This window comes from Pleurodeles waltl, chromosome 1_2 (genome assembly GCF_031143425.1).
Source record: "Pleurodeles waltl isolate 20211129_DDA chromosome 1_2, aPleWal1.hap1.20221129, whole genome shotgun sequence".
In the NCBI taxonomy this organism is placed as follows: Eukaryota; Metazoa; Chordata; class Amphibia; order Caudata; family Salamandridae; genus Pleurodeles; species Pleurodeles waltl.
This window is the reverse complement of record NC_090437.1, coordinates 1,125,389,046-1,125,413,143: the sequence shown is the minus strand read 5'-3', so window position 1 is coordinate 1,125,413,143 and position 24,098 is coordinate 1,125,389,046. Positions and strand designations below refer to the sequence as shown.

Below are 24,098 nucleotides of genomic sequence, written 5' to 3'. Positions count from 1 at the left end.
CCAAGGTGAAGAAGGGGCAGAAAAGCCAAGGCAAGGCCCCTCAAGCATCGGAACCTGCAGGTGGGGGCCTGGTGGCCACCATCAGAACCGACAGCCCCGCCACCTGCACCACGGGCAGCACCGCCAGCATCCCCACCGCAAGCACCACCACCTGCACCGCCGCTGCCATCACTACTGTCAGCAGCAGCATCCCCAGTGGCCAGCCGTCAGAGGCTGCAGGAGAAGGGCTGGTGCCTCCCTCCACCACTGGCAGCACTGGCACCTGCACCACGGCCAGCACCGCCAGCATCCCCGTCGCAAACACCGCTGCAAGCACCGCCACCTGCACCGCTGACAGTAGGACCACTAGCAGCAGCCACAGTGTGCATTCGTCCGGGGCTGCAGGAGACGTACTGGAGCCTCCCACCACCACTGGCAGCACCCTCACCAGCACCACAACAACCACCAGTTTGCAGCCTTAGTCGCCACAGGATGGAGTCTGGCCCTGCCTCCATGGACTTTCCCGCTACCTTTCCCCTGCAAATCTCATGCCTCAGACACCCAGGTGAGGGAATATGAACTGCCACACCCCATGTGCTGCATCACTGGGCACCAAGCCTCCTCCAGACCCAGTGGAGAAAGGCATCCACTCACCCAATCCTTGGCAGGATGAAGTAGACTGGGCACAATGCCCCCTCCAGACCCAGTGGAGAAAGGCATCCACTCACCCAATCCTTGGCAGGATGAAGCAGACTGGGCGTCAAGCCCCCTCCAGAACCTGTTAAGACAGGGATCCACTCACCCAGACTGGACACCAAGCCCCCTCCAGAACATGTGAAGACAGGCATCCACTCACCCAATCCTTGGCAGGATGAAGCAGACTGGACACCAAGCCCCCTCCAGAACCTGTGAAGACAGGCATCCACTTGAGAGACTGTGGCCTTGCACTCCCCAGGACCAAGCAGTGGGCAAACCACCCACTTGAGAGACTGTGGCCTTGCACTCCCCAGGACCAAGCATTGGGCAAACCACCCACTTGAGAGACTGTGGCCTTGCACTCCCCAGGACCAAGCAGTGGGCAACCCACCCACTTGAGAGACTGTGGCTTTGCACCCCAAGGACCACGCAGTGGGCATGGAGCCCCCTCGAGGAGCAGTGGTGTTATTCCATCTTCCGGCTGAGGTGCCCCCCCTTTCCCATCCCCTGAGATGCCTGTGTGTTTTCAACCTGATGCCCCTGCAGTGTTCTCTCCGTATTGAGGCAGGAGTCAAGTGTGAGCTTGGCCCATGATTTTTGGCCCAGTGGGCAATGGACGTTTGCAAAGGACAATGTACGACCTTATGTACATATTGTATATTTTTGTGAATACTGTTTTTTGAATTGTTACGTATATCTGACTATTTCTAAAATATCACTGTTTAACTCAATTTCTTTTGTCCTTGCATTCTCCCAGGGGCTTAGGGGGTGTAAATGTAATGTTGCGGCATGTGTTTCTGTGTATGGTGTTGTGGATGAGGGTGGGGGTGGGGGTGTTGCATGTTGCTTGTGTGTGTCACTCTTTTTCCTCCCCCGTCCCCTGTGTTCTAGGTGCAGTTCTCACCGTGGTCGTCGCCGCTGCCTTAGATATTCCTGGTGTATGAGGAGGTACACCAGCATGGGGAGGACCTGCAACTCGGGCTCCATGGTATCCTGGTTCTTCGTTGAGTGTTGAGAGGTGAGTGGTTTCCCTTCCAAACACTGTTTCCGCTATGCTTTTGATGGCGTTGGCACTGCCCCGGAGAAGCTGGCGGATTGGCGGGTTGTAATGGGGTGGGCGGTACATTGTCTTCCGCCTGTCTGTTGGCAGTGACCGCTGCGGTGTTGGCTGCCACCGCTGTGGTGGTCGGAGTGTTAAAGTGGCTGTCTATGATGGCGGATTCTGCTTTGGTCATGATCCCATTTCTTTTACCTCCGGCCTGTTGGCGGTATTACTGCCGCTTTAACACTGAGCGCCAGGGTTGTAATGAGGGCCTAAGTCTTGTTTGACAATGAGTTTATCCCTGACCTGAATGTAAAACATATGTACGTTGAAGTCACTTGAAATTATAAATTCTGCTGTGTTGTGATCCTGCTTCAGGCCCATTAATATCGCTTGCATGCTTACCTCAACTGTACGCTTTTAACCTGTTGACAGATTGATGTATGTATTCAAATTGAATAAGAGATATTTATGTCCTTGGACCAGTCCTCCGATTTAACTGCCAGGATCCATGGGTAAGTCAGCCTTGACCTTTAAATGTGCTGAGATGCAGATGGACAGATCATCCTTTGGTCAGCCCTTTAAAGTATATTTGACAGCAAAGTTGTTAAATTTGATGTATGGAAATAATGGCACACTATCTTGGGCCCAGATTTCTTACAATGAAATTATATGATGCCTCTTCCAAAAGTTAGATACTCCAGGCATTTCTGATATGATTGTTAAATTAACCAATTTTTACCAATGGGGTTCCTCAGAATCAAGAAGACTGGAGGTCAAGACTCTGTACATGGGGGGACTACTCAACTCGTATGGGGGCCTCCTTGAAATGATATATGGATAAGCCTCCTCTATGTGCCCTGTTATATTAATGCAGCACTTCTCAAAGTGTGGTTTCCACGCTGATACCACCTTGGCTATTTCCTCTGAGCGCCAGTAGACTATTGTTGTTGCAGCCATAGAGTCACTTAATGATCTCATGTTGGAGACAAACTTAACAATACGTTATCTGAAAAGTTTATGTCCCACAGCATCAAGATACTCCTCACGAACCAGAGGATATTCCCTCATTATAATATATTGTGTTGTCCCCTAGAGACATACATTGGTGTCAGGTTTAACTGTGTATTGAGTTCCTAACACCTGATTGCGCCTAGCTGCAAAATGGCCATCTTTGTTAGATTGCGCTCTTTTTGGGAACTCAGTTGCAGACTTGAACCTAGCAACTCAGAGGTCTTGAACTGGTCTATCATGGATTTGAGTTTGGGTATTTGTTTCTGGGCAAGTGGTCCCTCCCCTCTACCTGTTATTTCCACACTTAGGGGGTTATTACAACTTTGGAGGAGGTGTTAATCCGTCCCAAAAGTGACGGTAAAGTGACGGATATACCACCAGCCATATTACGAGTCCATTATATCCTATGGAACTCGTAATACGGCTGGTGGTATATCCGTCACATTTGGGACAGATTAACACCTCCTCCAAAGTTGTAATAACCCCCTTAATTCTCCTCCAAGCTTATCAAAGGTGCTGTTAGGAGCTGAGTTTGAGGTATTTCTTTGAAAAATCATAAAGAGTTTATTACATCGTGCTGGGTGGGGTGGCCTTGGCGGTACTTCCTGGGTGACTACTGATTGAATCTTATTTCTACCCTTAAACGGTCTCCTGTGTTTTGATAGGTCATGATTAGATACAACTTGCAAAGCTGATGGTTAGGGATCCCCCATGGTATAACCCAAATGCAAATCAGATTTTGTTATTACTGCATTCATCATTGTGCTTTCTTGGAGAGCAGCGCTCTGGATTTGGTTTAGGGATGGAAAACCTGTTGAGTGGGAGAATGATTGGAGAATTTTTGCTATGGAATCCATTGGATTCAAATGAAATGATAGCCAGAGAAACTGGGGATCGCAGGAAGGGCAAGTCACAGTGATACATCTAACAACAGGGCAAAGGACATAGGCCCTCATTATGAACATGGAGGTCAGTCCGCGCCGCCGGGAGTGGCTGTACAAATCGCCAACAGAGGAGCGGGTCGGACCGCCAAATAATGAAACAAACGAAAGACAGGCATCCCGAAAACCACCCGCCGCCAGCAGAGGAGTGCCCACGACGACGGCAGAGTCCATCCACAGACCCACGGAAAGGCCCAACCAGCCCATCAAATAATGAACCACCAGTCCGCCACAAGTTCTGGGGCAGGGACCACCACCACACAAAGCCAGGCGGAAATTAAGCAAATATAAGGAAACATTCACTGGAGGCCCACAAAACGCGCCGACGCAGAAATGGATAGAGAGCTGCAGGTCATGCCAGCCCTGCTCCTTGCCATATACCTCCACGACCGAGACCACCGACGAAGACAACAACCGTAAGTACTGTAACCTACCAAACAAGGGAGGAAAGGGCACATTCACATACCCACCCACTCCACCCACCCTGCAATGCCCCCAACCCTTCACAGCAGCACAAGTCATACACCCCACAGCAAGAGGTACTTAGCCGACACAAGGCAAATCCAACTTGACCATAGTACACCCATAAATAATGAAACAAATGACCAGGGTTCAACAGTCTGTCGCCAAAACACAGGCCACACAGATATCTTTAATGAAAGCTCACAGAGCCAAATAGTCCAAACAGGGCCAATGGCCAGTCCGTACGACTACAATTGCCATGGGCCACAACGGACTTAACCTGACTCCCAAAAGTGCACAGTACTCCACCTAATGGGGCAACTAAGGGGCATCCAGGTACTTCACAGAATGGGGGCAGGGGTGGTGGGGGTGGGGTTTTGCGACGGGGGTGGGCCTTGGACTTTCATTTGGAAGGTGGAGGGGGGGTGGGCTTGTGCTTTGAAGGGGGGGTTTGTTCGGGTGGAGCCAGATGGACTAGGCTCTGCCCGGGCCTTTTTTTCTCTGGGAAGGAGCACAGGAATGTGAAGGGCGGACAGGGGTGGGCTGTGAAGTGGTAGGAGTGGAAAGGGCAAGGAGGTGAGCACGCTTGGGGACAAGACGGGGTGGGCCAGTGGGTTGGAAGAGGTCAGCACGGGAGAGGAAATGTTTCTTCAGAGCAATTGGGGTGGTCCTAGATGAGGGCGTGGGAGTGGAGGCAGAGGCAGTGGATGTATGTGGTGTAGGGGTGCAGGTAGTGGGTGCAGGTGACTGGACAGTATGCTGTGGTGTGGTGGATGTGTGATGGGTGGGTGTCTTGGTGCGTTTGTGTGTTTTTGGAGGAGGGGGTTGGACACAGTGGGAGAAGACAGACAGCTGGTGTGGATGTATGTTGTGTGTGTCTGCAAGTCTGGTGAGTGTGCTGCATGTGTCAACTACAGTAGTTGTGAGGAGTGCAGGTGTGGTGCATGGGGTGAATGTATGGATGTCTGCTATTGTGGTGAGTACAGTAAGAGGAGCAGCAACAGTGAGTGAAGGTGTAGTGCATGAGTGTGTGGATGTAGAGGGAACAGACAGGGAGGTGGAAGAGGTGGGCACACTGGGGGAAGTGGATGTTGTGTGTGCATGTGTCTGTTGGCTTTGTGAATGTTTGTGGTGGGAGGTGTGGTGCTTGTGTTTAGAAGTGTGCTTTTTGTGTGTTGATGTGCTTGACTGCGTGACTGAATGTGTGCCTTGGACGGGTGAAGAGAGTGGAGTGCTGGAAGGGGTAGAGGAGGTTGGAGTGGGGACGGAATGGCCAGGGAAACTGTCTGCTGTCCAAGAGGAGGCTAGAGCCTGAAAAGATCTCTGTAGGGCAGACACTGCACCGTGAATGCCACCCAGATAGGCATTTGTCTGCTGCACCTCTGATGCTATCCCCTGGATGGCATTGACAATGGTTGTCTGCCCTACAGAGATGGTTCTCAGGAGGTCAATAGCCTCCTTTGTGAGGGCAGCAGGGCTGACTGGGGCAGGTGAGGAGGTGCCTGGGGTGAAGGAGACGCCCACCTTTCTGGAGGAGCAGGCACGGGCAACTCGGTGGGGAGCAGAAGGGAGGGCGCTGATGGAATGGGGGGAAGATGTCACTGTAATGGTGTGGCCACTAGGATCTGCCACCGCCAGGAAGCCCCTATCAGAGGAGGTCTCGAAGTCACTACCTCCTGTGGTAGTTGCCTCCCCAGTGGAACTCCCCTCGCCCTCCCACCCACTGGTCCCCTGGGTGTCGGATGTCTCTGCCTCTGAGGATCCGTGGGCCGCTGCTTCCCCACTTGTCGGTGCCTCAGCTCCCTTGCCAGATGTTGCTGCTGTACTAAATCAACACAAGAGAACAGGGATGGGGAGAAAAAAACAGGAGAGACAATTGTAAATAGCTGAATGTAGGTACATAATGGCCAGACATACACCCACCCAGAAGACACATCCAACAGGCAGCACCGTTCACTATGCCCATGGCTATGCCCCTGACCTCTGACCAGTATACTGCTCTACACCCATCCCCTGGACTACCTAAGGAGGCGATGTATAGGAGACCTGACAAAGACACCCCTACACCCTTTGGGGACCATAAAGTAGATGGACAGTCGGAGTCCCTGCCTCTAAGCAGCATGAACCCTAATGCACACACAGACATCCTTCCAGACTGAAGTTTGTGAAATGAGTACTCACCCCCTTATGACTGCTGTGCAGCCTTCAAGCGCCCATCCAGATCTGGGTACGCCACCGCCAGGATATGTCGCATAAGGGGGGGGGTCAGTGCCCAACGGGCACCCCTTCCACATTGGGAGGACTTCCCCAGCTGGGCTTCACAGATCTTACGCGCCCAGCACCGCAGGTCCTCCCACCTCTTTCTGCAGTGGGTGCTTCACTGGTTGTAGATCCCCAGGGTCCGCACTTCCTTGGTGATGGCATGCCAAAGTGCCCTCTTCTGGTGGGCGTTGACATAAAAGGGTGACACAGAAATGGGTCACAGAGGTCAGGCACTAGCAAGATAGGTACAGCTGGCTAATTGTCCACTATGGGACGGACAGTACTCTCAGACTTACAAGCCATACGCACACAGTATACCATGCACCACGGCCCATGCAGGCTCAGAGGTGCACACATTTGTCCATTCAACACCATTCATTACACCCAAACTGTGCCCCCCAAACCCAGTCTCACTTGTACCTCTGGCCGTCTGTAGAGTTTTGCGTACAGGGGCAGGACCCCGTCCACTAGCCTCTCCAGTTCCTCCTGGGTGAAGGCCGGGGCCCTCTCCCCTGCAACACGAACCACATCCATTGCCAGAGGCAGACAACAGCAGTACACTGTCCGCACAAGATCAGGGAGTCAAGTGAATAATCGATGTCGAAATGACGTACATACCGCGGCAGTGTGCACTGTCACCACCGACTGCGATCATGATGCACCAGGATTCCTCATTGCCATCCATGTTTATCAAATGACAGTGCAAATGGCGGTAAACACCACCTTACGCTGTGACGTCAACCGCTAGCTGTATGAGGTCACTTCCACAACGAAAGGTCCAATCCTTAATATACCACACATGAAATACTCTGTTTTCTCATTGTGACGTAGATGTAGATCTGTCAGGAAACAGTTAATGTTGAGTCACTACAATGAACTATGCAGTGCACAAATGATGAAAATGTGTGCCTATGTATGTGTCTTCATCACACCTTTTTGATGCCCCTTGTAGGTACCGACCCTTGTGGCGAGGAAGGGCACCATCGGTGTACAGATCACTTGTGGATATGAGTACCATGGTGGAGCGATGCTTTTTGCACCTCGCAAACAGCAAATCTGGCTGTTTGCGACATGCAAAAAACACTTCCCGATGCACAAACACAGTCTTGCAAATCGGTAACATTGTTACCGAATCGCAAAACGGGTTTGCGACTCGCAATTAGGAAGGGGTGTTCCCTTCCTAATTGCGACTCGCGGTGTGATGTAGGATTGTTTTGTGACCGCGAATGCGGTCGCAAAGCAATCGCAGTTACCACCAGTGTCACATACGGACCACTGCCTGCTCTGAAAAAATGAAACAAAAACATTTCATTTTTTGTTTTTGTAATGCATCTCGTTTTCTTTTAAGGAAAATGGGCTGCATACAAAAAAAAACTGCTTTATTGAAAAGCAGTCACAGACATGGTGGTCTGCTGTCTCCAGCAGGCCACCATCCCTATGAGGGCCGCCATTCCCAAGGGGGTCGCAAATTGCAACCTACCTCATGAATATTCATGAGGTGGGCATTTGCGACCCCCTTGCGAGTCGCAATTAGTGTCAAGGACACTACCCTTCATTCGGATTTGCGACTCGCAAATTGCGAGTCGCTCTGACTCACAATTTGCGAGTCACAAATCAGAACTTTGCTACATGTGGCCCTTTGTGCTTTACTGGGTACTGCACTAACTCCGGGAAATTGTAATCAGCATGCCATCCCTACTGAAGTGCAGGTGCTCTCTGCACTCAATTTCCTGGCCACGGGCTCATTTCAAGTGACAGTGGGCATGGTTGCTGGATTTTCACAGCCAATGTGCAGCATGGTACTGACAAGATTTCTGAATGCATTTGTACGACACCTGCAGTCCTATGTGAGGTTTCCCCAAAGTACTGACCTCCCTGCCATCAAGTCGGAATTCTATGCCTTTGGCAACATACCTCATGTTATAGGTGCCATCGATGGCACCCACGTACCGATCATCCCCCCAAGAATCAGTGAACAGGTTTACAGAAACAGAAATAACTTTCACTCCATGAACATCCTATTGGTATGTACTGCAGACTAGTACATCTCACATGTGAATGCCATGTTCCCAGGTTCAGTCCATGATTGCTTTGTGTTGAGGAACAGTAGTGTGCCACACAGGATGGAACAACTCCAAGAGGACAGAGGGTGGATCGTAGGTAAGTGTGTCTGTCACTAACTGACACATAGCAGACAGCCAGGCTGTCTGACTAAGGGGCTTAACAATGACGACTCTGTATTGCACCTTTTTCTAGGTGATTCTGGCTATCCAAACTGGCCCTGGCTCCTGACCCCAGTGAGGAATCCCAGGAAGGATGCCGAGAGGATTTACAATGAGGCCCATGGACGTACTAGGACGGTGATAGAGTGAACTATAGGTGTCCTGAAGGCTAGATTCCGTTGTCTACATAACTCTGGGGGTTCCCTGGCCTATGGGCCTGAAAAGGTGTGTAGAATAGTGGTGGCCTGCTGCATGCTGCACAACGTGGCAGTGAAACATTCTATCCCCCTCTTGGAGGTGGAGGGTGCTGACCAGCTACCTCAGAGAGGTGAGGTGAGTGATGGTGATGATGAGGAAGGGGAAGATGTCAATTCCAGGACCCAACTGATACAATTCTACTTCCAGTAACTGTGTGGGACTTGGGCCTGACATTGGGGTTTGTGACACACACTGGCAGTGTGCTCAGTCATATAGTGGGGTTGATAATGATAGGTGAAACATGGTCCAATTCTGCATGGTACAGATTGACATTTTCTGCATTTACTTCTTGCCAACATTTAGGCACACAGGACTCCCTTCATACACAGATTTCACAATAAAGTAGTTATCAGCCAGTTGCATCCATACTTCACTTTGTTCACAATTTAACACAGGGGACAGTGTTACAGGTGTGAAATGTTTTTTTATTGGTTGAAGGGAGTGAATAGTGCTATTTACAGTGATGGCAAGTCGTAAGGGGTGGATGTCCTCAAGACCAACATAATGGCACTCTTGTTGGTACTAATGATGGGTCCATCTTTTCTTACATTAGTTCATATTGCATCTTAGCAATGTGTGGTGGCTGATTGAGTGGGATGGTTGCAGTGCAGATTGTTGTTACTTCTTGAAGGGGGCCTTGTTCTTTCCTGGGGTTCCAGTGCCATATCTTGGCTTGAGGGTCCGTTTGGGCGCCTGCTGTTGATCTTCAGGGGATGACATGGTAGGCCCTTGGGTTTCCTGTGAGGGTAGTACCTGGGATGTTTCTGCTGATGGTGTAATCTCATGTTGGGTGTCCAGTGCTGTAGTGGGGGCCTCTTGTCCTGTGTGGGTGTCAGACTGGTTTTGGACCAGCTGCAGCAGTGCTCCTGCTATGGTGGCCATTGTGGCGTTGTGCTGTTTCCACTGCTCCATGGCCTGTTGGTGGTGTTCCTGCTGCATCCTCTGACTGTGCTCAAGGGTGGACACAATCTGTGCCAACCTGTCATGTGTATGCTGGTAGGCCCCCAATACCTCTGATATCTCATCCTGGGCTGCTGCATCCATCCAGTGGCCTCCCCCCTGGGCCACTGCCACCCTTGCACTTGCCCTAGACCCATCTGCCTGTGTCCCCTGCACAGATCTGGCAGTACCACTTGTACTGGGGCCCTCGCCTTCCTGCATGTTGGGAGTAGGAGACTGTCGCATCTGTACCTGTGTTCCACCATTCTGTTAGGGTTGCATGGGTGGTGGTGCCTGTTGGTGGACATAGACATGTCTGTTACAGCTGCATGAACATTTGAGGTTAACAGGACTGGGATATTTTGTGCTGGGGTTACTTTCAGTGGCCTTACAGGGTACCTGTGTGAGGTTGACACTGCATTTAGCGTCAACTGTGGGGTTGCATTGTGGTGGGGGGTGTTGTTGCTTTATGGGTACTTGAAGTGGTAGGTGACTGTGCACAGGGGGAGGGATGTGAGCCTGTTAGTGGGTCTGTGGTCATGCAGGGGTGGATTTAGTGGCTGATGCCTGGGTGGGGTATTGGTCCTGGTGGGTGTGGGTGAGGTGGGGTGGTGCATTCATTACAGGTATGGTGTATATGGGGTATATGTTGATGACTTACCTGAGTCTATTCCTCCAGTAAGTCCAGTGAGTCCCTCAGGGTGCAGTATGGCCAGTGCCTTTTCCTCCAAGTCTGTGTATTCTGGTGGTGTTGGTGGCGGTTCTCCCCCAGTCTTCTGGACTGAAATGTGGTGCCTTGATGCCATGCCCCTGACCTTCCCCCGCAGGTTGTTCCATCTCTTCCGGATGTCGTCCCTGGTGCGTGGATGGTGTCCCACTGCATTGACCCTGTTCACAATGGTCTGCCATTACTCCATCTTCCTTGCGATGGGTGTGTGCTGCACCAAGGCCCCGAATATTTGTGGCTCCACCTTCAGGATCTCGTCCACCATGGTCCTTAACTCCCTTTCGGTGAAGCGTGGATGTTTGGGGGGTGACATGGTGAGTGTGGTGAATGGTGTCAGGGCTGGGAACGCGGTGAGGGTGCTCTTCTGTGGGTCGGTGTGCGTCTCCTGAATGCTGGCACTCGATGTCTGCCTGGTTTCGTTGCAAAGGACTGTGGGGTATGTCTGGGGGTGTTTTATGGGGTTATGGATGTGTGTCAGGTTTGTGGGTTAAACGCTTATCCAATGTGTGCACTTCTTGCTGTTAAGTCCACTTGCCGCCCATGGCAGTCGGAGCCGCCAATGGCCGTTTGGCCTCCACTGTCCACCAAGGTGATTTGTGCATCATTATTTGGAGGGCGGGATCTGGGTGTGCTTGGTGGTGGCGGGGTGGGGGAGGTACGGGATTCCCACCGACAGGGTCATGGCGGGGAGTGGTGGTCTGGTGATTTTTGGCGGGGTTGGGATTTTCCTTCATTATATGGCGGGTTTCCATTCAACGCCATCAATGGAATTCTATGTTTCCGGCTGTGTTCATAATGACCGCCATAATCTTTAATATTATTTAATCTTTCCTATCCCAGCCGGCAATGAAACAGATATTTCCAGTCTCACAGTGTTTGTGTGATAATCTCGTGAGAATTTCCACAAGAAGTTGAAGGACATTTACTCCTAATTTGATAGTCAGAATGTTGTTGGCATTTCTGACAATGACCCTAGTTGACATATTGAAATGTCTAAAAAAGATTCTTTATTTTTTACTAATGCAGACTCGAAAGCCAATTGTGGTAGCTCTAGTAATTTCTAGATTAGATTCTGCCAACTCACTTTTTCTTGGCGTACTGGCATATTTGATAAACTAATTACAACTGGTTAAAAATGTGCAGCAGGTCTAATTCTCAGTTTTCCTAGGAAGCAATCTATTTGCGCCGGTTTGAAGCGATTACATTGGCTGCTGGTAAATGAACAGATTAAATTCAAGGCCTTGTTGATTACCATTTAGACCCTTCAAGACCATGTTGATTACCCTTGCTTCCGAAAAAGGGACCAAGTTTTCTTAGAAATATGTCCTGTGAATATCAACCGATCTGAGTTCTTTGCTCGCCTAATTAGGAACTACTTCATGTATCTATAGTTTTTAAAGCTAGGAAGAGTGGACACTCCTTTGGGCTATTGGCAGCTAAGATGTGGAATGGGCTCATGGCTTGCATAAGAATGTTAAAATCAAAAGTACTTTTCAAAAAGAGCCTGAAGATTCACTGGGAATCTTCCTTGGAAGCACCTGTTTGCACCATACAAAAGGCAATTCATTAATTAATTCATGCATTATGCAGGTCACTGTAATATATATATATATAGTATAAGAAATATATCCACGATACCCAAAGGTGTGTTTGGTTCATGCTGGGTGTGATTCTGTAGCACTGTCAAGTGATAGAACCTGCTCTTTCACCCTGATATGGACTTATGTTCCTCATTTTGGGAAAAAACACTATGACATTTCTAGAAATGGTTTTGATCTTCATGAGGTCATAATTCCAGAAAATATTATTTTTGTCTTAATAACATACAAATTGTAAACATTTCCATGAATCCTACACACACTGTTCCTTTGTTAATTAGCCTTGAAAATAACTGAATATTTGAAACTGATGGAGTTTCTGATTTTTCCAATTATTGGTTGTTAATTTCCAAATCATTTAAAAACATCTCAGAATGGAACTATGAAAAAGTTGTTTAATGTGCTGAAGGTCAATAATGTGGCCAGTCTTGAATTTGGGGTATGATGTACACTGTCAAAGTGAGAATTAGGAGGGTACATAAAGAAAGGTAAGGAAAAAAAACAGCAGTAGCCAATAAGACGTTTGAAGTCCCCAGATATTAGTGTGGCCATGTTTTGGGAAACAATTTAGACTTTCAGTCAATTAATTTAGGTGGAAATTAGTATGATGATCCTTTCTGACAATAATAGATGCCTTTGAATATGGAACATAGCAGTATGATTGCAAAACAAACCTCAATGGTTGATGAGAGTTTTTAAGGCAAAACATGTTGGACTGGAATAGCTGGTTGCTCTGGATCTGGCTATGGAATGTGAAGATCCAATACTTGAAAATATCCAAGATAACTTAATAGTAAAGAGAGGTGAAGGTTATATCTGAGGAAGTAATTATGAAGGGTGGTGGCCAGCTTAAACAAAGTTGATCAGGGTACAGGAAACATAGATGCAATGGTTTTGTATACAGCAGTGCAAATTGTGTTGCCGAATTAGGGGTTTTCTGAACAATAGTGGATGATGTTTTAATGCCATTTTTGTGAAAGTGTGATATCTGCCTGTGAGGAAGGAAGAGTCTTCGAAAAGGTAATCAACCTGCACCCCTGTCCTGAGTGCCCTACTGTACTGATGTCTGGATCCCTAATGCTGATTCTTCTGCCATAGGCAAACATGGATCACATGTGCACGATGTCATAGACCTGTCTCATGGATTGTGTTCTTGTTGGATCGGGAGGGGTGGGCAAAGTGTTATCCTCATAGTGGTGGAAGGATACTGCCTTCACCAGGAGTTCAGCAGCATAAATGCGGTGGTGGCAGCATACTGTGTAGTGATCAGTAGGAGTGAACAGATCCTTTTTTAACCTCTCTCAGTTGAGTGACGCCTACAGGCTCCCTTATTTTTAAAGTTCTGCTGCTGTGTGCTTAACTCACCCTTGGCTTACATTGGTTTGGTGTGAAGTGCTGCATAGCATATACGAGGTATATCTGTGCTGGATGTATATTTGTCTGGAAATGGTGCAATAGAGGAATAATGCAGTACTGAGCCGTGTGTGCATGGTGAGTGCATGTGCTACAGATATGTGTGCCTATGAGTGGTACAGTACATAAAGGATGTAGTTATGTGCAGTGCACGAATGATGAATGCATGTGCTTGATGTATGTGTGCCTATGAGTGCTACAATAAATGAAGGATATAGGGGGTCATTCCAACTCTGGCAGTCGGTGTTAAAGCGGCAGACAACCCGCCAACAGGCAGGCGGTAAAAAAAATGGAATTCTGACCCTGGCGGGAACCGCCAACAGAGACCGCCACTTTAACACTCCGACCGCCACGGCGGGACAAACAAACAGCGCGGTGGTGACCACCAACAGACAGGCGGGAGACAATGTACCGCCCACCCTATCACAACCCACCAATCTGCCACCTTTTCCGGGGCGGTAGCCCCGCCGATAAAAACACGGCGGAAACAGACATTACGAACGGAAAACGCTCACCTCTACACACTCCACGAGGAATCTGGACAGCATGGAACCCGAACTACACATCCTACCAGCTATTGTCTTCCTGCTCCTCTACCAGGAGCACGAACGCCGGCGCAGAAGACAACGGTGAGTACTGCACCTACGACACAGGGGAGGCAAAAAATTACGGGGACACACATACGCGACACACCCACCCTCACCCTCACCCTCACCCACAACTACATACACATCAATGCAGAGCAACAACTCAGAGTGACACCCCCAAACCCCCCGGAAGAATGCAAAGACAAAAATAAATGATCCTGAAATTTGAAGTATATTGTACGGCTAAGTAAAAAAAAATATCAAACATCTCTAACTATATATACATATGTAAATTGTCCAGTCCAAATTGGGTATCAGCCTTTGTTCGTGGGCCAATGGGCCGAAACACATGGGCAAAGCCCACACACGATACCCGGCTCCAATGGAGAGAACACTGCAGGGGCATCAGATAGCAAAACTACAGGCACCTCAGGGGGAAGGGAAGGGGGGCACCTCAGCCAGATGAGTCCACGACGCCAGATCCACGAGGGGCCTCCCTGGCCACTGTTCAATCCTGGGGAGTGCAAAGCCACAGTCTCACAAGTCTCTACAGTGGGTGGATTGCCCACTGTGCCATCCTGGGGAGTGCAAAGCCACAGTCTCACAAGTCTCTACAGTGGGTGGGTTGCCCACTGTGCCATCCTGGGGAGTGCAAAGCCACAGTCTCACAAGTCTCTACAGTGGGTGGATTGCCCACTGTGCCATCCTGGGGAGTGCAAAGCCACAGTCTCACAAGTCTCTACAGTGGGTGGGTTGCCCACTGTGCCATCCTGGGGAGTGCAAAGCCACAGTCTCACAAGTCTCTACAGTGGGTGGATTGCCCACTGTGCCATCCTGGGGAGTGCAAAGCCACAGTCTCACAAGTCTCTACAGTGGGTGTGTTGCCCACTGTGCCATCCTGGGGAGTGCAAAGCCACAGTCTCACAAGTGGATTACAGACTCCACTGGTTCTGCAGGAGGCATGGTGCCCAGAGTGCTTCGTGCAGCCCTGCCCGACACAGTTGCGGGCCTGCCCCTTCTGCCAATCGGCCAGCGGTGCTTGAGACGGCGGTGCCCAGCGGAGCGGTGCTTGAGTTGAAGGGCCCAGCGGGGCGGTGCTTGAGACGGCGGTGCCCAGCGGAGCGGTGCTTGAGTTGAAGGGCCCAGCGGAGCGGTGCTTGAGATGAAGGGCCCAGTTCAGCGGTGCTTGAGATGAAGGGCCCAGCGGAGCGGTGCTTGAGATGAAGGGCCCTGTTCAGCGGTTCTTGACTTGAAGGGCCCTGTTCAGCGGTGCTTGAGATGGCGGTGCCCTGTTCAGCGGTTCTTGACTTGAAGGGCCCTGTTCAGCGGTGCTTGAGATGGCGGTGCCCTGTTCAGTGGTGCTTGAGATGGCGGTGCCCTGTTCAGCGGTTCTTGACTTGAAGGGCCCTGTTCAGCGGTGCTTGAGATGGCGGTGCCCTGTTCAGCGGTTCTTGACTTGAAGGGCCCTGTTCAGCGGTTCTTGACTTGAAGGGCCCTGTTCAGTGGTGCTTAAGATGGCAGTGCCCTGTTCAGCGGTTCTTGACTTGAAGGGCCCTGTTTAGCGGTTCTTGACTTGAAGGGCCCTGTTCAGCGGTGCTTGAGATGGCGGTGCCCTGTTCAGCGGTGCTTGAGATGGCGGTGCCCTGTTCAGCGGTGCTTGAGATGGCGGTGCCCTGTTCAGCGGTTCTTGACTTGAAGGTCCCTGTTCAGCGGTGCTTGAGATGGCGTTGCCCTGTTCAGCGGTGCTTGAGATGGCGGTGCCCTGTTCAGCGGTGCTTGAGATGGCGGTGCCCTGTTCAGCGGTTCTTGACTTGAAGGGCCCTGTTCAGCGGTTCTTGACTTGAAGGGCCCTGTTCAGCGGTGCTTGAGATGGCGGTGCCCTGTTCAGCGGTTCTTGACTTGAAGGGCCCTGTTCAGTGGTGCTTGAGATGGCGGTGCCCTGTTCAGCGGTTCTTGACTTGAAGGGCCCTGTTCAGCGGTTCTTGACTTGAAGGGCCCTGTTCAGCGGTGCTTGAGATGGCGGTGCCCTGTTCAGCGGTTCTTGACTTGAAGGGCCCTGTTCAGCGGTTCTTGACTTGAAGGGCCCTGTTCAGCGGTGCTTGAGATGGCAGTGTCCTGTTCAGCGGTTCTTGACTTGAAGGGCCCTGTTCAGCGGTGCTTGAGATGGCGGTGCCCTGTTCAGCGGTGCTTGAGATGGCGGTGCCCTGTTCAGCGGTGCTTGCCTTGGCAGTCCTTGCCATGTTCAGCGTTGCTTGAGTTGGCGCTCCTTCATTGCCCAGCTGGGCTGTGGCTGGCGCTGCTTCATTGCCCAGCTGGGCTGTGGCTGGCGGGGCTCTCCTGGGCAGCTTGGCTGGGGCTGGCGGGGCCCTCCTGGGCAGCTTGGCTGGGGCTGGCGGGGCCCTCCTGGGCAGCTTGGCTGGGGCTGGCGGGGCCCTCCTGGGCAGCTCGCCTGCTGCCGGACTTGTCGGGCGTGCTGCCCTTGCCACCCTTCCCTGCTCGTCTGTGGCCCTTTCCTCCCTTGGCCGGTGTGCCAGGTGGCACCCCACTCCCTGACGGTGCCAGGGTAGTGCTTGTGGAGCCTGCTGTCTTTGGCCTCTCGCGCCAGGCACTGGCTTTCTTTGCTTTTTTTGCAGGGGGTGGGCTGGCCGTCTCTTTACTCCCAGCCGAAGTAGCTGGGCTTGAAGGTGGTGGACTCCAAAATCCTTGCACTATTTTCTTAGTAGGTCCAGGTTTTTTGGTGGCTGAGGTGTTGATTGGAGCCTTATGAGATGGAGGGGGGGGTCAGTTTATGGAAAGAGGTCAAGGTTGGAAAGGAAAAGCAATTTAGTAAGACAGGGACGGGTAGTTGTAGTGGGTATGGGAGTGGAGGAAGAGGAGGTGGTTGTAGGAGAGTGAAGTCTGGTGTCTTTGGGTGCAGGTGCTTGTGCTGGAGGCTGTCGTGAGGTGGATGGCTGTTGGGTGGTTGGCTGCCTGCGTTTGTGTGGTTTGGAAGAGGGGGTGACAGACACACTGGGAGAGGACACAGGGGACGTGTAAATGGTAGTGGGGGTGGTGACTGCACGTGTGCGGAGTGTTCTGGTGGGTGTGCTGGTGATGGACGTAGTGGCTGAAGATGTTGTGCATGCAAGTGTGAGTGGAGACGTCACAGGGAGGGAGGAGGGAGACGAGGAGGAGGGGGACACAGAGGAGGCAGTGGGTGTTGGCATGTCTGCATGTGGATGTTGCTTGTGTGAATGCTTGTGTGATGTGTGGTGCTTATGTCTGGATGAGCTTCTCTTGGGTGTTGAGGTGTGTGCAGGCTGGTCTGATGGTGTGTCGGGGATAGGCAGAGGTACAGGGGAGTGGGACTGGGTTGAGGAAGTTGGAGGAGGGAGGCAGGAGACAGGGACAATGGCTGCCGCCAGTGCTGAGGCCAGAGCGTTGAACGATCGCTGATGGGCAGCCTGACCCGAATGAATGCCCTCCAGGTATGCATTACTCCGGTGCACCTCCCTTTCTACACCCTGGATGGCATTCAAAAGGGTAGACTGCCCAACAATGATGGTCCTCAGGAGGTCAATGACCTCCTCACTGATGGCAGCAGGGGTAACTGGGGCAGGGCCTGAGGTGCCTGGGGCGAAGGAGATTCCCACCTTCCTGGGTGAGCGGGCACGGGGCGAAGGCTGAGGGGCTGCTGGGAGGGCGGAGCTGGCGCGCTGGGAGGCGGCTGTACCTGTTGTTGCGGTGGGCACGGATGTTGCTGCCACCACAAGGGAGCTCCTTTCCGAGGACGTGTCTGTGTCGCTGGTGTCACCACGTGTCCCCGCTGTGGAGCTCCCCTCGCCCTCCGTCTCACTGGTGAAATCAGAGTCAGTTGCATGGCCCTCCATGGCCATGTGAGATGCAGCTCCCTCGTGCTCGAAGACATGTTGAGTGCATGGATTACTGCTACCGTTGGCGGAGAGGACAGACACAGAAGCCCCCTGCACTACGCCGCACACTTGGGGTACACTACTCAATCCGTGGGACATGGCCTACAAGCCTATGGACGACTACTCCACACATAGGTGACACAGGGCCATGATTAGCTGTACTAGGCAACCTACAGAGGTGGGGGGCGGGGGTACAGGACCATGCCTAACGGAGGGGCCTAGCCTACAGAAAACGCCCTGGCCTAGGGATACCCACAGCCCTCCTCCCCCACCCAGACACCTCCAATGTGCGCAAAATCAGCAGAATGTGCTTGTACTCACCCCCTTGTGTCTGCTGTGATGTCCTCACGCGCCCATCCAAATCGGGGTAGGCCACCGCCAGGATCCGGGACATCAGGGGGGTCAAAGCACGACTGGCACCCCTCCTACGTTGGGAGGCCATCCCCAGCAGAGCCTCCGCGGTCTTCCTGCTCCTGCGGCGGATGTCCTCCCACCTCTTCCGGCAGTGGGTGCCCCGTCTGTTGTGGACCCCCAGGGTCTGGACGTCCTTGGCGATGGCACGCCAAATGTCGATTTTCTGATGGGCGCTGACCTATGTGACATGTGCAGGGGGAGAAAATGAAACAAACATCACCTTCTGCATGCTCGATGTGAGTGGCCCCCCATCCCTACCCTTGCCATGTGGCACATGCTCTCATCTTTCGTTTGATGCATGCCTCATTCGCTCCCCTCCCCACCATCTTTCATTCACCTCACTCAACCCAGGCATTGGCCACAAACCATGGTCCCAGTGTACTTACCTGTTGGTCTGGAGGACCGTAGAGTAGCGCATACTGGGGGAGGACCCCATCCACGAGTTTCTCCAATTCTTCAGAAGTGAAGGCAGGGGCCCTTTCCCCAGTCGCAGCAGCCATTGTCTCTTCCAGACCTAGGTCACAGCAGCACTTGCAGTATAGGTCCTCTCCTGTGGATGATCAGGTATCGAGTGATTAAGCAGATTGAAAATGACGGTCACGCCCGCGGCGGTGCGTACCGCAGCGGTGCGTACCGCGACCGCCGGCGCACATCGTCATTCGCTCCTGAAACCCATAGGGTTCAATGTTAACCAATGCGGCTTTGCGCCGCGGTCTTCGACCGCCTACCGCCACGGTATGCCACGCCAGCGCATTGACCTCACATCCCACTGTCGCACTTCACAGGTCAGGCAGCCGCCATTTCAAGGGCCCCCATATCTTAATTTATACTGCGTCACACATACCTAGGCCTTGCATCAACACTCATACAAGCCATTCAATGCATTGAGAATCGTGTACTGTGCAAGCTGTGGGAACGTACCTGTGGGTTGATTGACTCTGTGCTCCATGTTGTCCTTCCTAGGCACCGTCCGCTGGGACTTGCGAGGAGATGGAGGAATCTTCCCGTGTACAGACCGCTGGTGGACCTGTCGACAATGGAAGAAAGACATGTCATACTGACATACAGGCTTGACAGAGCCACTATACAGGAACTGTGTGCCCAGCTGGAGCCAGACCTGATGTCACCCATCCGCCAACCCACAGGGATCCCCCCTCTAGTGCAGGTGCTGTCAGTACTCCATTTTTTGGTAAGTGGGTCATTTCAAACAACAGTGGCCATTTCATCAGGGATGTCTCAGCCTATGTTTTCCAAGGTGTTGTCCAGAGTGTTGTCTGCCCTGCTCAAACACATGCGGAGCTACATCGTTTTCCCTGAGGTGGGGGATTTGCCTACAGTGAAGGGTGACTTCTATGCCCTTGGACATATCCCCAACATCATAGGTGCCATTGATGGGACCCATGTGGCTTTGGTACCCCCCAGAGAAAGTGAACAGGTGTACAGGAACAGGAAAAGTTATCATTCCATGAATGTCCAGGTGGTCTGTTTGGCTGACCAGTACATCTCCCATTTAAATGCCAAGTTCCCTGGGTCAGTGCATGACGTGTACATCATGCGAAATAGCAGCATCCCTTACGTGATGGGACTACTTCAGAGACACCGTGTGTGGCTAATTGGTGACTCTGGTTACCCCAACCTGTCCTGGCTACTGACCCCAGTGAGGAATCCCAGGACCAGGGCAGAGGAACGGTACAATGAGGCCCATGGGCGTACTAGGGGGGTGATCGAGCAGACCTTCGGCATCCTGAAGGCCAGGTTTAGGTGCCTCCATATGACAGGACCAAAGAAGGTGTGCCATATCATCGTGGCCTGCTGTATGCTTCACAACCTGGCTTTGCGACGCCAGGTGCCTTTCCTGCAGGAGGATGGTCCAGATGGTGGTGTTGTGGCAGCTGTGGAGCCTGCGGAGAGTGAAGAGGAGGAAGACGAAGAGGACGACACAGACAACAGGGACACAGTGATACAGCAGTATTTTCAATGACATACAGGTAAGAATCAACACCGGCATTTTACATTTACTTAATGTCTCCTGCCTCTCTACTGTCTGAGTTTCCCCACAGTGTATGTTAACTGAGTTGTGACTTTCCCTTCCAATTTCAGAGATGTGGGCCCCACTCCGTGACCTCTGCTTTGTTTCCCCATGGACTACAGCTGTGTGACAGTGGTATGTTGTCATCACAATGGAACTGGACATTTGGCACGGTTCTGTGTAATACATTTGTTCAAAAATACAGGCAGACTCCAGATTATTTTTGTGCAATAAGTGTGTTTATTAAAGTGCTCAATTTCGGGTAATGGTTGCAATTCGGTGATGGGTGATGGTGGAGGAATGTCCATGGCAGAGTACAGATTTTCAGTCTCACAGGTGCATTGTCCATATGCCTGTGGAAGGTGGAGCAGGGGCAGTTTAAGGTTGGACAGGGTGACAATGTGGGACAGTGGGATGACAATCAGGGGGTATCCTTTCCTGGCGGGGGTCTTGGCATCCTACTCTGTCTTCTTCCTAGATCTCAGGCCCCGCTTGCGGGGTGGTTCTCCTTCTGCAGGGGGTGGGGTTCTGGTGGCCTGTTGTTCTTGTGTCGGGGCCTCCTGTCCACTAGCGCCGGCGGAGGTGGTAGCCTGTTCTTGGTCCATGCTAGTGACAGGGGCCCTTTGTGGTGCCACATGGTCCCGCAATGTGCTGACAATCTGATTGAGAGCCACAACGATGGTGCCCATTGCGGAACTGATATTTCTGAGTTCTTCCCTGAACCCCATAAACTGTTCCTCCTGCAGTACCTGGATCTCCTGGAACCTGGCCAGGACCGTCGCCATCGTCTCCTGGGAGCGGTGGTATGCTCCCATGATGAAGGATAGGGCCTCGTGGAGAGTGGGTTCCCTTGGCCTGTCCTCCCCCTGTCGCACAGTAGCCCTCCCAGTTCCCCTGTTTCCCTGGGCCTCTGTCCCCTGGACCGTGTGCCCACTACCACTGCCCCCAGGTCCCTGTTGTTGTTGGGGTGGTGGGTTAACCTGGGTGCCCTGTAGTGGTGGACACACCGCTGATTGACGTGTCCTGGAGACAGAGGCATGGGCCCGCTGGGTGGGTGCTGTGCTGGTGTTCCCAGAGGGGGGTAGGTCTTCTGTGGCCTGTGGCTGTCTGAGGGGAACCGACTGTCCCGAGGTCCCCGATGGGCAGGGCTGGTCATCTGGGTCCAGGGAGACAGAGCTGCTGTCATCACTGTGGGCCTCTTCTGGGGGTGGAATGGACATTTCTGGACCCTCCTGGGCGGTGTCGTGGCGTTCGGGTCCTGCAGGGGTATAAGAGTATGGTTATTGCTTCTGTGTGTGCCATAGCGTGCAATGGGTGGGTGCCCGTGTACCCCAGTGCTGGCATTCCCTTGTGGGGGCTGTTGTGACGGTGGTTTGGGGGGGGGATGGGTATGTGCAGTGGGCATGCTTAGGTGAGGGGTGTCCATGGTTTGTGGTCGCATGCAGGGCTTGGTGTTGGGATGGGTGGGTTGTGATGGTGAGACATTAGCAAGGAGGATGTGTGATGGGGGTGGGGGGGAGGGTGGGGGTATGATTTGGCATGCCAGTGGGTGGGGGAATTAAGTAGTTGAGATTAGACTTACCAGAGTCCATTCCTCCACCTACTCCTGCGAGGCCCTCAGGATGCAGGATCGCCAAGACCTGTTCCTCCCATGTTGTGAATTCTGGGGGTTGAGGTGGGGGTCCGCCGCCAGTCTTCTGCACTGCGATGTTGTGTCTGGATACCAAGGAACGCACCTTCCCCCGTAGGTCGTTCCACCGCTTCCTGATGTCATCCTGATTTCGTGGATGCTGTCCCACAGCGTTGACCCTGTCCACTATTCTTTGCCATAGCTCCATCTTCCTGGCAATGGTGGTGTGCTGCACCTGTGCCCCGAAGAGCTGGGGCTCTACCCGAACTATTTCCTCCACCATGACCCTGAGTTCAGCGTTTGAAAACCTGGGGTGTCTTTGGGGTGCCATGGGGTGGTGTGGATGAGGTGTGGGGTGGCGTTTGTGGTGATGAGTGTGGTGAGTGTGGTGGTGTGTAGTGTTTTGTGCGTGGATGTTGTGTGAGTGATGGTGTTATGTGCCTGTGAATGCCCTGTACTAGCTGGTGGTGTCTCTCTCTGGCCTTAGTCAATAAATGGTGGTCGTAGGGGTTTGTGGGTGATGTGGGTGTGTGTTTTATATTGTGTTGGGTGTGTGGGAGTGGTGTTTGTATGTGTATCAGGTGTGTGTGTTTCAAAATGACCAATGTGGCAGTGTTTTGGAGCTGTGTGTGTATTTTGACCGCGGCGGTGTGTACCGCCAATGGAATACCGCGGTTGAAAGACCGCCGCGTGGATTCGTGGGTCGTAATGGAATGGGCGTATTTCTGTTGGCGTGACGGTGGAGGTTTGGTCATCGCCAGTTTCTCGCTGGCCGTTGGTGTGGCTGACTTTTGTGGATGTCGGGTTTTTGGCGGATTGCCTGTTGCGGGTCAGAATGACCGTGGCGGTTTCCCGCGGCAGTGTAATGGCGGTCTTCTGACCGGCGGTAAGCGCCTTTTACCGCCGAGGTCAGAATGACCCCCATAGTGTTGTGCAGTGCATGCATGGTGATGTATGTGTGCATAGGAGTTGTAAAATACACATACGATACAGTACTGTGCAGTGAGTGTAGATAGTATACAATCACTAGGTGTGTATGTGCCTGTGGATGGTACAATACATGGAGGGACCTGGGTTTATTTTTGGGAGCTCCAAACCTGCATTGACAAACATGGAGAGAAGGTAGAGTGAACCCCCAGACAGATGTGTGAATTGCAGCATTCCTGTAAGCTTTGTGGGATACACACTGGAGAGGGGAAAGTCAGGCTTCCCTACTTCAAAGGGTACTCTTTGATTCAATGAGAGGTCACAAGGAAGGGGCCTGGGCACATCTTAGGAAGGAGATAGGGCTGATAAGAGAATCATACAAAATAGAACTAGGGACCTTTGCCTAATCTTTTGATGCACATATGACTGTAGCTAAGATACAGCTGTGATCCCATGATGAGCTTTGGGGTTGCTTCTCCAGTGACTGGCTACTTTCCAAGAGGAAGAAGAAGCAGAGGAGTGGGCAATTCAAAATTCAATTGAGACACCTCTCAAAAATATCAAAGACTCAGACCCTAAATCATATTTGGGACCATATTTATACTTTTTTAGTGATGCATTTGCCTCATTTTTTTATGCAAAAGCGGCACAAACTTACAAAATACAATTCTATTTTGTAAGTTTGTGTCGCTTTTGCATTAAAAAACAACGCAAATGAGGCGCTAAAAAAGTATAAATATGGGCCTTGGTATCTGAAAATGGACTATAAGAAGGGGAGCTTGAGACTCCAAAAATTGTCCTCTGCCAGACTTCTGCCTGTGACTTGGACAGGGGGTCAGCAGGAGGAGCCGCAGGGAACTGCCTGTCTCTTCAGGAGCCCGACCAAGAGTGAGGTACTCTACACATGCTAAATGCAGCTGCATGGGATGCATGTGGCAGAGAAACCTGAGGTCAGCTGCAGCTGCTTTGAGTACCCACAGACGTGGAGTGCTCAGGAACTCCAGACGCACCATGTTTGCCAGTAAAGGTAAAACTAATTTGGGCCTG

General features: G+C 51.8%; 1 protein-coding gene across 1 annotated transcript in view; it reads left to right on the top strand.

The window, feature by feature from the left end:
* LOC138248718 (ADP-ribosyl cyclase/cyclic ADP-ribose hydrolase 1-like) overlaps positions 1-24,098 on the top strand; it is a 367,725-nt gene that overhangs the window by 128,873 nt on the left and 214,754 nt on the right. The gene's annotated exons all lie outside the window — the stretch shown is intronic.